Consider the following 14,083-nt stretch of genomic DNA (forward strand, 5'->3'; position numbering starts at 1 on the left):
AACATAGTAACAAATCCAAATTGCTGCTCTCTTTGTAGGCAAGCAAGGCTTTGTTGCAACTGCAATTCTTACTTCTTCTTGAAATGTAGGGACGACAGTACATTCCATCACATCCATCTAGTGTACACAGGTAGGTCCATTGTGGCGGGCAGGCGAGCGGGCGGGCTGCTTTATTGGCTGTTTGCTGTTCCCCTACTCCACTCCACTATTTGACTGTTGTGCTGCATCAATCAATCAATCAATCAATCAATCAATCAATCAATCAATCAATCAATCAATCAATCAATCAGTGGCTGGCTCAGGTGCAGCTCTTTAACTTACCTAAAAGGGAGGGCGGAGAGAAGACAAGGAAGGTGAATGAGGTGTTCCAATGTGAAATGCCGGAAACACAGAAACACAGACGACACACAACAAGAGGTGGCAATCTATTCATTAATTGCATTTAATCAATGAGCTCATTATCACTCATGCATTGTCCAACAGGTGTTGAAATAATGGGATTAAAAGGGGAGATCCCTTCAGAAAGACAGAAACAATAGCAAAGACAAAAAACACTTTTGGAATCTGCTTTTAGTCAACACATAAGGAAAGGGTGCACCGGTCCTGGAAATACTGCAATACCAGGTCAATGCGTGGAGTGGACAGAGCAAGCTCTATTTCCATCTCCCTGTTCTAAAAATCCATTTAATATATGGTCCCCAGATAGGGGACGTATCAGATATTAAACTGATAAGAACAGATACTACACTTGATCTTAGCCAAAAGGCCGAGAAGCGATAACCCGAACGGGCCGCGCGTTGCCCGAGCCTGCCCGATACTGCTGTTCAGCCCTTGCAGCGATTCAGCCTACTTCTAGGCAATTCCATGGGGCCCTGCAGGCTCACACACTCACAGCTACACGGGAGGTGAATAAACGCCGGAGAGGAAGCCAGACAGGATTTGCTTCTTTTGCTTGCACCACAATGCAGTGCTGAAAGAGGAGGAATCTACATAAAAACGCCTTCCTGGCAACGCCCAAATGCCCTGCTGCCATGCAGATAAACACTGGCAGCGGCAGCAAGTGCATGCCCACAGCCACCCCTTGTTCCTTCACACCTTGTATCAGCTGTAATCCAGTCCAGTCCAGTGCTGCCTGCTGAGCAGCACTGACCAACACTGCCTGGGCCCAGGCTTTTATCTCTGAGGCCCCATTATGATGTCAGAAAGCTGGCTCTGGAATCCTGAGGGCTCCACTATGACACGTGCAAAGTTCCGTCTGAACTTTATATAAGACGGTGAGGCTCAGTCAGTCACTCAGTGTTGCCTGAGAGGGCAACACTGCAACAGCCGGCCGCCAGGCTGTCTTTTTTTTGCACAGCTAGTTGCCTCCAGGAGGCCACAAGAGGGAGACAAGGGACTGCAAAATGGAAAATAGGCATCCACCAACTTTACAGACAACTTCTCCTTGCTCCTACAACCTCCATCCTTGCACAGTTTGTTATTCTTCTAGGTAACATAGTAACAAATCCAAATTGCTGCTCTCTTTGTAGGCAAGCAAGGCTTTGTTGCAACTGCAATTCTTACTTCTTCTTGAAATGTAGGGACGACAGTACATTCCATCACATCCATCTAGTGTACACAGGTAGGTCCATTGTGGCGGGCAGGCGAGCGGGCGGGCTGCTTTATTGGCTGTTTGCTGTTCCCCTACTCCACTCCACTATTTGACTGTTGTGCTGCATCAATCAATCAATCAATCAATCAATCAATCAATCAATCAATCAATCAATCAATCAATCAATCAATCAATCAGTGGCTGGCTCAGGTGCAGCTCTTTAACTTACCTAAAAGGGAGGGCGGAGAGAAGACAAGGAAGGTGAATGAGGTGTTCCAATGTGAAATGCCGGAAACACAGAAACACAGACGACACACAACAAGAGGTGGCAATCTATTCATTAATTGCATTTAATCAATGAGCTCATTATCACTCATGCATTGTCCAACAGGTGTTGAAATAATGGGATTAAAAGGGGAGATCCCTTCAGAAAGACAGAAACAATAGCAAAGACAAAAAACACTTTTGGAATCTGCTTTTAGTCAACACATAAGGAAAGGGTGCACCGGTCCTGGAAATACTGCAATACCAGGTCAATGCGTGGAGTGGACAGAGCAAGCTCTATTTCCATCTCCCTGTTCTAAAAATCCATTTAATATATGGTCCCCAGATAGGGGACGTATCAGATATTAAACTGATAAGAACAGATACTACACTTGATCTTAGCCAAAAGGCCGAGAAGCGATAACCCGAACGGGCCGCGCGTTGCCCGAGCCTGCCCGATACTGCTGTTCAGCCCTTGCAGCGATTCAGCCTACTTCTAGGCAATTCCATGGGGCCCTGCAGGCTCACACACTCACAGCTACACGGGAGGTGAATAAAGGCCGGAGAGGAAGCCAGACAGGATTTGCTTCTTTTGCTTGCACCACAATGCAGTGCTGAAAGAGGAGGAATCTACATAAAAACGCCTTCCTGGCAACGCCCAAATGCCCTGCTGCCATGCAGATAAACACTGGCAGCGGCAGCAAGTGCATGCCCACAGCCACCCCTTGTTCCTTCACACCTTGTATCAGCTGTAATCCAGTCCAGTCCAGTGCTGCCTGCTGAGCAGCACTGACCAACACTGCCTGGGCCCAGGCTTTTATCTCTGAGGCCCCATTATGATGTCAGAAAGCTGGCTCTGGAATCCTGAGGGCTCCACTATGACACGTGCAAAGTTCCGTCTGAACTTTATATAAGACGGTGAGGCTCAGTCAGTCACTCAGTGTTGCCTGAGAGGGCAACACTGCAACAGCCGGCCGCCAGGCTGTCTTTTTTTTGCACAGCTAGTTGCCTCCAGGAGGCCACAAGAGGGAGACAAGGGACTGCAAAATGGAAAATAGGCATCCACCAACTTTACAGACAACTTCTCCTTGCTCCTACAACCTCCATCCTTGCACAGTTTGTTATTCTTCTAGGTAACATAGTAACAAATCCAAATTGCTGCTCTCTTTGTAGGCAAGCAAGGCTTTGTTGCAACTGCAATTCTTACTTCTTCTTGAAATGTAGGGACGACAGTACATTCCATCACATCCATCTAGTGTACACAGGTAGGTCCATTGTGGCGGGCAGGCGAGCGGGCGGGCTGCTTTATTGGCTGTTTGCTGTTCCCCTACTCCACTCCACTATTTGACTGTTGTGCTGCATCAATCAATCAATCAATCAATCAATCAATCAATCAATCAATCAATCAATCAATCAATCAATCAATCAGTGGCTGGCTCAGGTGCAGCTCTTTAACTTACCTAAAAGGGAGGGCGGAGAGAAGACAAGGAAGGTGAATGAGGTGTTCCAATGTGAAATGCCGGAAACACAGAAACACAGACGACACACAACAAGAGGTGGCAATCTATTCATTAATTGCATTTAATCAATGAGCTCATTATCACTCATGCATTGTCCAACAGGTGTTGAAATAATGGGATTAAAAGGGGAGATCCCTTCAGAAAGACAGAAACAATAGCAAAGACAAAAAACACTTTTGGAATCTGCTTTTAGTCAACACATAAGGAAAGGGTGCACCGGTCCTGGAAATACTGCAATACCAGGTCAATGCGTGGAGTGGACAGAGCAAGCTCTATTTCCATCTCCCTGTTCTAAAAATCCATTTAATATATGGTCCCCAGATAGGGGACGTATCAGATATTAAACTGATAAGAACAGATACTACACTTGATCTTAGCCAAAAGGCCGAGAAGCGATAACCCGAACGGGCCGCGCGTTGCCCGAGCCTGCCCGATACTGCTGTTCAGCCCTTGCAGCGATTCAGCCTACTTCTAGGCAATTCCATGGGGCCCTGCAGGCTCACACACTCACAGCTACACGGGAGGTGAATAAAGGCCGGAGAGGAAGCCAGACAGGATTTGCTTCTTTTGCTTGCACCACAATGCAGTGCTGAAAGAGGAGGAATCTACATAAAAACGCCTTCCTGGCAACGCCCAAATGCCCTGCTGCCATGCAGATAAACACTGGCAGCGGCAGCAAGTGCATGCCCACAGCCACCCCTTGTTCCTTCACACCTTGTATCAGCTGTAATCCAGTCCAGTCCAGTGCTGCCTGCTGAGCAGCACTGACCAACACTGCCTGGGCCCAGGCTTTTATCTCTGAGGCCCCATTATGATGTCAGAAAGCTGGCTCTGGAATCCTGAGGGCTCCACTATGACACGTGCAAAGTTCCGTCTGAACTTTATATAAGACGGTGAGGCTCAGTCAGTCACTCAGTGTTGCCTGAGAGGGCAACACTGCAACAGCCGGCCGCCAGGCTGTCTTTTTTTTGCACAGCTAGTTGCCTCCAGGAGGCCACAAGAGGGAGACAAGGGACTGCAAAATGGAAAATAGGCATCCACCAACTTTACAGACAACTTCTCCTTGCTCCTACAACCTCCATCCTTGCACAGTTTGTTATTCTTCTAGGTAACATAGTAACAAATCCAAATTGCTGCTCTCTTTGTAGGCAAGCAAGGCTTTGTTGCAACTGCAATTCTTACTTCTTCTTGAAATGTAGGGACGACAGTACATTCCATCACATCCATCTAGTGTACACAGGTAGGTCCATTGTGGCGGGCAGGCGAGCGGGCGGGCTGCTTTATTGGCTGTTTGCTGTTCCCCTACTCCACTCCACTATTTGACTGTTGTGCTGCATCAATCAATCAATCAATCAATCAATCAATCAATCAATCAATCAATCAATCAGTGGCTGGCTCAGGTGCAGCTCTTTAACTTACCTAAAAGGGAGGGCGGAGAGAAGACAAGGAAGGTGAATGAGGTGTTCCAATGTGAAATGCCGGAAACACAGAAACACAGACGACACACAACAAGAGGTGGCAATCTATTCATTAATTGCATTTAATCAATGAGCTCATTATCACTCATGCATTGTCCAACAGGTGTTGAAATAATGGGATTAAAAGGGGAGATCCCTTCAGAAAGACAGAAACAATAGCAAAGACAAAAAACACTTTTGGAATCTGCTTTTAGTCAACACATAAGGAAAGGGTGCACCGGTCCTGGAAATACTGCAATACCAGGTCAATGCGTGGAGTGGACAGAGCAAGCTCTATTTCCATCTCCCTGTTCTAAAAATCCATTTAATATATGGTCCCCAGATAGGGGACGTATCAGATATTAAACTGATAAGAACAGATTTTTTTTTTTTTAAGTTGGCTACCCCCTCGCGGGGGTGTCAATGATTTATTACTTAAAATTCAAAAAACATTTACAATAAATTACAGCTTTTTACAATGAATTACAGTAATAAAATCAATTTACATAAGAACACATAAAAGGGGACATGGTGGCAATTTCTTATATATTGGAGTTCCATTCTTTTACAAACCATTTATTTGAAAGGGTGGCATTTCTTTTTTTATCTAATAAATAATAAATGTACATCTCGCTAAAACAAAGACCTAAAACATCGTCAACAGATAAAACATCGTGCTTAAAAATCAGGATGTTCCTGGCCTTCCACAGAGCTTCTTTTACGCAGTTCATCGTCTTCCATGCAATAGTCTTTTGGTTCGCGGTTGGACATCCAAAGAGTCCATATAAAATCATTTCGTAACTCAAGTCCTTTAGGTCTGCCATCTTCTTCATTAGAGGGAATATCTTTATCCAAATATGTTTAGTAAAATCGCAAGTCCAAAAAATATGACGCACGGTCTCCTCAGCCTGGCAGCCTTCCCTCGGACAAATGGCAGACCTCGCGAATCCTCTCCTGAATTGGAATGCCCGGCATGGAAGACATTGATGAACGCAGCTCCAGGCCAGGTCCATCTGTGTATTAAAAAGATAAAACACATTAACCATTTTGAAGATAAAAGCACAGCGTTCATTATTAAAATTTTCAATATTAGTGACGACTTCATTTCCTCTTATGTCTTTTATAAGTTTCTTACTGTTTATCATGTCATTAAAATTTTTCCCTTTAAAATTAAACAAGGCCACTATTTTCTCTAAAATCACATAATTTGCTGGTAGATTAAAAGCATAAGGTGAGGTTAAAACAATTTCAAACCACCCCATCCTTCGCATAAAAAACCCAGTATTAAAACGTAGAAAATAAGACCAATGATGTTGTTTAAAAAGAGAATTAAGACAGAAACAAAAGTACTTGATTAAAAGAAACCTATTAAAATCTGGAAAGTCTTTGCCACCCTTTGGTTTGATTTTCATTACCGTCTCACGTTTAAGTTTCTCCATTCTGGAACTCCAAAAGAAGGTAAAACAAGCTTTAGTAATTTTTCTTAATAAAACCGTGAGAGGAGGGAAAACCATGCTTAAGTATAAAAGCAAAGGTAAAATTATCATTTTAATTATTAAAATTTTTCCCTCCATGGTAAGCTTCCTCATGTTCCACATGCATATTTTTTGATTTACCTTCTGCGCCACCATGTCCCAACTGATAAAACCATTGTCGTACTCACTGAAGGAGACACCTAAAATTTTAATATTATCAGACACAGGAACCGGTATATCTCTAAGAGCCATGCTTCCTATGTTTAAAATATGACTCTTGCTGAAGTTTACTTTAAAACCGGAAGCACAGCAATAAAACTCGATTTGCCTAAGGGTTCTCTGAAGCGACAGGGCGTCCCTACATAAAACCGCCACATCATCCATGTACCCCACTGCTTTGGCCTCTACGCCGCCTCCCCCGGGCAGGGGGACTCCACGGATACACTTATCGCGGCGAATTTTACACAGTAGAGGCTCTAATGCGCAAATAAAAAGCAGTGGGGACAAGGGACACCCCTGCTTCACCCCTGAGTTTAAAATCACGTCCTGTGTCTTAAAACCATTCACTAAAATTTTGCTTGTGCAATCTTTATAAAAGGCTTTAAGTGATAATAAAAATCCTTCAGGTATACCCATACGCTCTAAAACCTTAAAAAGATAAAAATGAGAGACACGGTCGAACGCCTTCTCGAAGTCTATAGATAAAATGGCTAATTTACCTTTTCTAGACCTCGTGTCCTCAATCACATCTTTTATCAGGTTAAGATTATCCCAGATGCTGCGGCCTGGCACCCCACACACCTGGTTAGAGTGTATAATGTGGGGTATTATGGCTTTTAATCTATTTGCGCACACTTTTGCCATTATTTTATAGTCGCTATTCAGAAGGGTTATTGGTCTCCAGTTCTTCAAAACTGCGATGTCACCTTTCTTATGTAGCAGGGAGACCTCACCCTTCCGCCAGGACTTAGGCAGCATCTTGGAATTAAAAACTTCATAAAAAAGGCTAAAAAGATCCTCTTTTAAAATGTCATAAAATTTGACATAAAACTCACTGGGTATACCGTCCGGTCCGGGAACTTTTCCGGCTTTAAAACTCTTTACCGTTTCTAAAACCTCCTGCTCCGTCAGCTCCTGTAATAAAAAATTCTGGGAGACAGGGTCTAAAAGAGTAGTAATCTCCTTCAGTGAGTCACGCATAAAATTATGATCCACAGTTTTAACACTAAAAAGGTCAGCATAAAACTCATGAACTTTACTTAAAATACCCTGTACATCTGACACACCTTCAATATTTTTAATAATAGCCTTTTTATTGTTAATTTTTTTTAAAAAGTACCTGGAGCAGGTCTCATTCTCCTCCACATGTTGAATTTTGGAACGGAAAATGATTTCTTTGCCTTTCTGCTCCAGGCACTGAGCTATTTCTTTTCTTAAGTTAGTGATGTCAGTTTTAACGTCAATTTCATTATCTCTCATCTTGTACAGGGTCTGCAGACGGGTGCTGAGAATTTTAAAAAAAGCATGTTTTTCTCTGGCTTTCGCCACGCTCTTTTTAATAAAAAATTCCTTTATTCTTTTTTTCATTTTCTCCCACCAAGCACTGATGGGAGTACGCATGTCTCTCCCCCGCCTGCATTTTTTGTAAAATTCAATAAAATCAGTAAAAACCTGTGGATCATCTAAAAGGGAAACATTTAACTTCCAGGACTTCTTACACACCGGTTTATTAAAATCACGCTTTACATAAAATGTTAAAAGCTTGTGATCTGAAAAAACATTAGTTAAAACTTCACAATTAAAAGGCAGTACATTCTCATTACAAAAAATAAAATCTATCCTGGAGCTACAGGTGGCGTTGCTCCAGGTAACGCCGGCTTCCTCTGGGCTGCTCCTATTACATTCTTTGTACACATCAGTTAATTTAAAATCATTTACAATATCTTTGAGCAGTCCAGAGGTCTTATCGTAATTCCTACTTGTAGCACTGGTAAGCCGGCGTTCCCCCCTCAGGATACAGTTAAAATCACCTGCGAGGATAAAAGGCTCAGTTGTATTAATAAAAAGAGGTAAAATTTCTAGCATCTCTGCTCTCTCATTTTTGTCAGGTGAGCCGTAAAAATTTAAAAACTGCCATTTTACGCCGTCAATAAAAGCTTTAACCAATAAAATACGTCCTGGAAGAATCTCTTGAATAAAATCAATAAAAACGTTTCCCTTAAAAAGAATGGCGACCCCTGCTGATCTGGACTCATTTGATCCAGACCAGACTGATGGACCATACTTCCAATCCTCTTTATATTTATTGTACTTCATCATATGGGGAATGCCGCACTCCTGCAGGAAAAAAACAGAGGCTGCCAGGCAAGATAAATAATTGAAGAGAGCAACCCTTCTAACTTTGGACTTGGCGCCCCTCACGTTGAGGGATATTCCCTTTAGCTCAGACATTGTGGAGATTTAAGGCGGATTTTGATTTTAAAATAATAAATATTAGCGTATTTTAAAATCAGATATTTTCTCCACCAGCAATACCAAAAATCTCGCTGGAACTTATATACCCGCCCCCATCTGAATCGTTTGTAATGAGGGAAAACGCGGGAGAGGAACTGCCTTCGCTGAGGATAGCGCCAGCAACCAAACTTCTGTGCATCGGGAGCCCAAACGCAGTCAGGCCTCCCTGGGTCTCAAGTGGTTGACCATCTAGATCGGGTGGGTCCCCTAGGGGGCTCGCACCTCCCCCCTGGGGCCGTGCAGGCTCTTCTGGAGGGGGAGGTTGCGCACAAGGTGGGGTGTCAGTTACCACAGGGGGAACAGTGCCCGCCCTCCTCACCAGTCGCGGCGAGGAGGGGGTCCTAGGAGGAGCCACATCGCTTTTCACTGTAGTGTCCATCTGCTCCTCCCCTGTCTCCCCCCTACTGACTCTCGTTTGCCTCCCTTTTTTCCGGGGACCCACCGGCACCTCGTCCTCTTCATCCGACAAGGATGCCAGAGACCCAGGGCTTGGAGCAGGCCCGGCACCCCCTGAGCAACCAGCCTTCTGGGATGCCTCAGTTTTTCCGCCCTGCTCCTTTTCAACCTTCCGTTTTGCCTGACGTTTTTCTTTTGCGCTAGACTCCCTTTTATCCTCCAAGGTTGCTGGCTGCGAGGCACCTGTTTTGGCTCCAGTCCCTCGCACCTTTGAAGCCCAGGTACCTCTCTCCTCTGTCCTGTGGCTGGTCTGTTCCTCTCCCTGAGGACGGGTTTGGTCTGCTGGTGGAGCACGTGGGGGCGCCCCGGGTTGCTCTTCTTCTCCGCTTCGGTACCTATGAGGACAAGAAAAATACAGGTGACCAGTTTTTTGACAAAAATTACATTTCTTTTCTCCTATGCACTCCCTTATATTGTGCTCTTTGCTTCCACAGTTTCTACAGGTGACATCGCAGTTAAAACTGGTATGTCCATAGGTACCGCAAGCCCTGCAGAAGTTTGGCATCCCTGAGAAGTAGAGGTCGCCATTCACATTTCCAATTTTAAAACGAGCCGGTGGTAACCTCGTTTCCTGGGTGGAGGGGTCCTTTATCAGCGTGACTAAAAACTTCCATTTGGCGGTCCACACTCCACACTCGTTCATCACTCTCCCCATGAGCTTGACATTTTTGAAGTAGGCAGCTAGAAATGCTGCCACTTCCATATCTCTCACATATGGGGAATACATCTTAATCACCACGAGTTTGGTTATTTCAAATTCATGCTCTACTACCTTGACTCCCGCTGTCACGAGTTCACCTTGTTTCCTCTCAGCTCTGTCCATAGCATCACGGAGTATTCCTTCACCCATGAAGGTGACATCATAAATTCCTCGTTTCGGGTAGTCCTGGATAGCCAAGAGCTCGTTCTTGTGGACCGCCAGCAGATTTTCCAAAATGGTATGGACCAAGAATTTGATACCACGTGGACCGCCTCCACCCTCTGCCACGATAAATCGTGCAGAATTCCTTAGCCGGGCGTATACCGGCACCGCATCAGGTTCGCCTGCCATTTGCGTAGCCAGGTCGAACCGCACAGCTTTCGCTGCACCCCTTGGGTTAAGGAGACCAAGGGGCTGGGGGGGGGGATCGCAACTCGTTGCTACGGACTAAGCCTCTCTCCCAAATAGCAGCACGGGGGTGAAGTCCAGGCGAACCTGGACGATCCCCCGAGGCCGAGAGAGAGGGTACCGGAGCACCTCCCAACCAAGACCAAGGCAGTACTGATACGAATAAACAGCACTACACTTGATCTCAGCCAGAAGGCCGAGAAGCGATAACCCGAACGGGCCGCGCGTTGCCCGAGCCTGCCCGATACTGCTGTTCAGCCCTTGCAGCGATTCAGCCTACTTCTAGGCAATTCCATGGGGCCCTGCAGGCTCACACACTCACAGCTACACGGGAGGTGAATAAAGGCCGGAGAGGAAGCCAGACAGGATTTGCTTCTTTTGCTTGCACCACAATGCAGTGCTGAAAGAGGAGGAATCTACATAAAAACGCCTTCCTGGCAACGCCCAAATGCCCTGCTGCCATGCAGATAAACACTGGCAGCGGCAGCAAGTGCATGCCCACAGCCACCCCTTGTTCCTTCACACCTTGTATCAGCTGTAATCCAGTCCAGTCCAGTGCTGCCTGCTGAGCAGCACTGACCAACACTGCCTGGGCCCAGGCTTTTATCTCTGAGGCCCCATTATGATGTCAGAAAGCTGGCTCTGGAATCCTGAGGGCTCCACTATGACACGTGCAAAGTTCCGTCTGAACTTTATATAAGACGGTGAGGCTCAGTCAGTCACTCAGTGTTGCCTGAGAGGGCAACACTGCAACAGCCGGCCGCCAGGCTGTCTTTTTTTTGCACAGCTAGTTGCCTCCAGGAGGCCACAAGAGGGAGACAAGGGACTGCAAAATGGAAAATAGGCATCCACCAACTTTACAGACAACTTCTCCTTGCTCCTACAACCTCCATCCTTGCACAGTTTGTTATTCTTCTAGGTAACATAGTAACAAATCCAAATTGCTGCTCTCTTTGTAGGCAAGCAAGGCTTTGTTGCAACTGCAATTCTTACTTCTTCTTGAAATGTAGGGACGACAGTACATTCCATCACATCCATCTAGTGTACACAGGTAGGTCCATTGTGGCGGGCAGGCGAGCGGGCGGGCTGCTTTATTGGCTGTTTGCTGTTCCCCTACTCCACTCCACTATTTGACTGTTGTGCTGCATCAATCAATCAATCAATCAATCAATCAATCAGTGGCTGGCTCAGGTGCAGCTCTTTAACTTACCTAAAAGGGAGGGCGGAGAGAAGACAAGGAAGGTGAATGAGGTGTTCCAATGTGAAATGCCGGAAACACAGAAACACAGACGACACACAACAAGAGGTGGCAATCTATTCATTAATTGCATTTAATCAATGAGCTCATTATCACTCATGCATTGTCCAACAGGTGTTGAAATAATGGGATTAAAAGGGGAGATCCCTTCAGAAAGACAGAAACAATAGCAAAGACAAAAAACACTTTTGGAATCTGCTTTTAGTCAACACATAAGGAAAGGGTGCACCGGTCCTGGAAATACTGCAATACCAGGTCAATGCGTGGAGTGGACAGAGCAAGCTCTATTTCCATCTCCCTGTTCTAAAAATCCATTTAATATATGGTCCCCAGATAGGGGACGTATCAGATATTAAACTGATAAGAACAGATACTACACTTGATCTTAGCCAAAAGGCCGAGAAGCGATAACCCGAACGGGCCGCGCGTTGCCCGAGCCTGCCCGATACTGCTGTTCAGCCCTTGCAGCGATTCAGCCTACTTCTAGGCAATTCCATGGGGCCCTGCAGGCTCACACACTCACAGCTACACGGGAGGTGAATAAAGGCCGGAGAGGAAGCCAGACAGGATTTGCTTCTTTTGCTTGCACCACAATGCAGTGCTGAAAGAGGAGGAATCTACATAAAAACGCCTTCCTGGCAACGCCCAAATGCCCTGCTGCCATGCAGATAAACACTGGCAGCGGCAGCAAGTGCATGCCCACAGCCACCCCTTGTTCCTTCACACCTTGTATCAGCTGTAATCCAGTCCAGTCCAGTGCTGCCTGCTGAGCAGCACTGACCAACACTGCCTGGGCCCAGGCTTTTATCTCTGAGGCCCCATTATGATGTCAGAAAGCTGGCTCTGGAATCCTGAGGGCTCCACTATGACACGTGCAAAGTTCCGTCTGAACTTTATATAAGACGGTGAGGCTCAGTCAGTCACTCAGTGTTGCCTGAGAGGGCAACACTGCAACAGCCGGCCGCCAGGCTGTCTTTTTTTTGCACAGCTAGTTGCCTCCAGGAGGCCACAAGAGGGAGACAAGGGACTGCAAAATGGAAAATAGGCATCCACCAACTTTACAGACAACTTCTCCTTGCTCCTACAACCTCCATCCTTGCACAGTTTGTTATTCTTCTAGGTAACATAGTAACAAATCCAAATTGCTGCTCTCTTTGTAGGCAAGCAAGGCTTTGTTGCAACTGCAATTCTTACTTCTTCTTGAAATGTAGGGACGACAGTACATTCCATCACATCCATCTAGTGTACACAGGTAGGTCCATTGTGGCGGGCAGGCGAGCGGGCGGGCTGCTTTATTGGCTGTTTGCTGTTCCCCTACTCCACTCCACTATTTGACTGTTGTGCTGCATCAATCAATCAATCAATCAATCAATCAATCAATCAATCAATCAATCAGTGGCTGGCTCAGGTGCAGCTCTTTAACTTACCTAAAAGGGAGGGCGGAGAGAAGACAAGGAAGGTGAATGAGGTGTTCCAATGTGAAATGCCGGAAACACAGAAACACAGACGACACACAACAAGAGGTGGCAATCTATTCATTAATTGCATTTAATCAATGAGCTCATTATCACTCATGCATTGTCCAACAGGTGTTGAAATAATGGGATTAAAAGGGGAGATCCCTTCAGAAAGACAGAAACAATAGCAAAGACAAAAAACACTTTTGGAATCTGCTTTTAGTCAACACATAAGGAAAGGGTGCACCGGTCCTGGAAATACTGCAATACCAGGTCAATGCGTGGAGTGGACAGAGCAAGCTCTATTTCCATCTCCCTGTTCTAAAAATCCATTTAATATATGGTCCCCAGATAGGGGACGTATCAGATATTAAACTGATAAGAACAGATACTACACTTGATCTTAGCCAAAAGGCCGAGAAGCGATAACCCGAACGGGCCGCGCGTTGCCCGAGCCTGCCCGATACTGCTGTTCAGCCCTTGCAGCGATTCAGCCTACTTCTAGGCAATTCCATGGGGCCCTGCAGGCTCACACACTCACAGCTACACGGGAGGTGAATAAAGGCCGGAGAGGAAGCCAGACAGGATTTGCTTCTTTTGCTTGCACCACAATGCAGTGCTGAAAGAGGAGGAATCTACATAAAAACGCCTTCCTGGCAACGCCCAAATGCCCTGCTGCCATGCAGATAAACACTGGCAGCGGCAGCAAGTGCATGCCCACAGCCACCCCTTGTTCCTTCACACCTTGTATCAGCTGTAATCCAGTCCAGTCCAGTGCTGCCTGCTGAGCAGCACTGACCAACACTGCCTGGGCCCAGGCTTTTATCTCTGAGGCCCCATTATGATGTCAGAAAGCTGGCTCTGGAATCCTGAGGGCTCCACTATGACACGTGCAAAGTTCCGTCTGAACTTTATATAAGACGGTGAGGCTCAGTCAGTCACTCAGTGTTGCCTGAGAGGGCAACACTGCAACAGCCGGCCGC

At 45.9% G+C, this 14,083-nt stretch overlaps 5 non-coding genes and 1 pseudogene across 5 annotated transcripts; all 6 read right to left on the reverse strand.

Moving 5' to 3' along the window:
- Window positions 1-587: 587 nt before the first annotated feature.
- Window positions 588-778, reverse strand: LOC142731851 (U2 spliceosomal RNA). Its single transcript, XR_012879236.1, has one exon. It is a non-coding gene; the product is annotated as a U2 spliceosomal RNA (small nuclear RNA).
- A 1,308-nt stretch (window positions 779-2,086) lies between these two features.
- On the reverse strand, window positions 2,087-2,277 carry LOC142731853 (U2 spliceosomal RNA). Its single transcript, XR_012879237.1, has one exon. It is a non-coding gene; the product is annotated as a U2 spliceosomal RNA (small nuclear RNA).
- A 1,304-nt stretch (window positions 2,278-3,581) lies between these two features.
- LOC142731854 (U2 spliceosomal RNA) lies at window positions 3,582-3,772 on the reverse strand. Its single transcript, XR_012879238.1, has one exon. It is a non-coding gene; the product is annotated as a U2 spliceosomal RNA (small nuclear RNA).
- Window positions 3,773-5,060: 1,288 nt separating this feature from the next.
- LOC142731810 (U2 spliceosomal RNA) lies at window positions 5,061-5,233 on the reverse strand (annotated as a pseudogene).
- Window positions 5,234-11,861: 6,628 nt separating this feature from the next.
- On the reverse strand, window positions 11,862-12,052 carry LOC142731855 (U2 spliceosomal RNA). The gene has a single exon (XR_012879239.1). It is a non-coding gene; the product is annotated as a U2 spliceosomal RNA (small nuclear RNA).
- Window positions 12,053-13,336: 1,284 nt separating this feature from the next.
- On the reverse strand, window positions 13,337-13,527 carry LOC142731857 (U2 spliceosomal RNA). Its single transcript, XR_012879241.1, has one exon. It is a non-coding gene; the product is annotated as a U2 spliceosomal RNA (small nuclear RNA).
- Between the last annotated feature and the right edge of the window lie 556 nt (window positions 13,528-14,083).

The sequence above is a fragment of the Rhinoderma darwinii genome, unplaced genomic scaffold, assembly GCF_050947455.1.
Source record: "Rhinoderma darwinii isolate aRhiDar2 unplaced genomic scaffold, aRhiDar2.hap1 Scaffold_874, whole genome shotgun sequence".
In the NCBI taxonomy this organism is placed as follows: domain Eukaryota; kingdom Metazoa; phylum Chordata; class Amphibia; order Anura; family Rhinodermatidae; genus Rhinoderma; species Rhinoderma darwinii.